Consider the following 2049-nt stretch of genomic DNA (forward strand, 5'->3'; position numbering starts at 1 on the left):
CTCCTTGTAATCTTTCAGCGAGAAAAGAGAGAAGTAATACAAGGCTCGATACGAGCCTTTGGCCATCATACCGATTTTGAGTTTTCCGTCTGTTCCGTCGTTATGTTTCGCTAAGCACACTGGTAGAAAAAGAGGCTTCCGTCCAGCCCCATTAGTCGCGAAACTGTAGGAACCGCGACTAATGAAGTCTTTAGTCGCGGTTCGGCAGACGAACCGCGACCAAAGGCCTGGGCCCAGGGCGCTCGGTGGCCAGCTGGTGCACGTGAGGGGCTTTAGTCGCGGTTGGCCAGGCCAACCGCGACTAAAGGTGCCCAAAGGCCTTTAGTCGCGGTTGGCCAGGCCAACCGCGACTAAAGCTCCTCCCCTATATATACCAGTTCAGCACGCTCACTTAGCCATTTGGTGCCACTTCTCTTCACAAGCTTCACAAGGGGGTGTAGGTTTGCTTTTGGTTCCTCTTATGCACAAAGGTGTTTGATGAAATGCCCCAAGAGGGTGAAACAAACATGATATGAAGTGTTGGAGCCACACTTGAGGTTCCTCATTTATTTTTTCCTCCTCGATCGCGGTTAGCAACTTGAACCTTTCATGCATGTGTGTCATTGATAAAATATGCATGTGTGTTGTTCATTGTTTAATTTCTATTGTTTATAGCTAGTTAGTTTAACAAATGCATGATGGTTAATTATATATTTTATATTATAATAATGCAGATGAATCGGCAATGGATGTACGGTAACCGACTCTCCCGCGAGTTCACTACGGGTTTGAAAGATTTCCTCGTAGTGGCTAATGCGAACAAGCAGAAGGGTTTTGTTATCTGTCCATGTGTTGACTGTAAGAATCAGAAGGGTTACTCTTCCTCAAGAGAAGTTCACCTGCACCTGCTTCGGCACGGTTTCATGCCAAGCTATAATTGTTGGACCAAGCATGGAGAAAGAGGGGTTATAATGGAAGTAGATGAAGAAGGGGATGATTTCATCGATGAAAGCTATCTTGCTCATTTCGGTGATACTTTGATGGAGGATGCTGAAGGTGAAGGGGAAGGTGAAGGGGAAGGTGAAGGTGAAGAAGAGGCACGTGATGAGACCGTTGATGATCTTGGTCGCACCATTGCTGATGCACGGAGACGCTGCGAAACTAAAAAGGAGAGGGAGAATTTGGATCGCATGTTAGAGGATCACAGAAAGTCGTTGTACCCCGGATGCGATGATGGTCTGAAAAAGCTGGGCTGCACACTGGATTTGCTGAAATGGAAGGCACAGGCAGGTGTAGCTGACTCGGCATTTGAAAACTTGCTGAAAATGTTGAAGAATATGTTTCCAAAGAATAACGAGTTGCCCGCCAGTACGTATGAAGCAAAGAAGGTTGTCTGCCCTCTAGGTTTAGAGGTTCTAAAGATACATGCATGCATCAACGACTGCATCCTCTACCGCGGTGAATACGAGAATTTGAATGAATGCCCGGTATGCACTGCATTGCGTTATAAGATCAGAGGCGATGACCCTGGTGACGATGTTGAGGGCGAGAAACCCAGGAAGAGGGTTCCCGCCAAGGTGATGTGGTATGCTCCCATAATACCACGGTTGAAACGTCTGTTCAGGAACAAAGAGCATGCCAAGTTGTTGCGATGGCACAAAGAGGACCGTAAGTCGGACGGGGAGTTGAGACACACCGCAGATGGAACGCAATGGAGAAAGATCGACAGAGAGTTCAAAGATTTTGCAGCTGACGCAAGGAACATAAGATTTGGTCTAAGTACAGATGGCATGAATCCTTTTGGCGAGCAGAGCTCCAGCCATAGCACCTGGCCCGTGACTCTATGCATCTACAACCTTCCTCCTTGGTTGTGCATGAAGCGGAAGTTCATTATGATGCCAGTGCTCATCCAAGGTCCGAAGCAACCCGGCAACGACATCGATGTGTACCTAAGGCCATTAGTTGATGAACTTTTACAGCTGTGGGGCAGACCTGGTGTCCGTGTGTGGGATGAGCACAAAAAAGAGGAATTTAACCTACGAGCGTTGCTTTTCGTAACCATCAACGATT

Source organism: Triticum dicoccoides, chromosome 5A, assembly GCF_002162155.2.
Source record: "Triticum dicoccoides isolate Atlit2015 ecotype Zavitan chromosome 5A, WEW_v2.0, whole genome shotgun sequence".
In the NCBI taxonomy this organism is placed as follows: Eukaryota; Viridiplantae; Streptophyta; class Magnoliopsida; order Poales; family Poaceae; genus Triticum; species Triticum dicoccoides.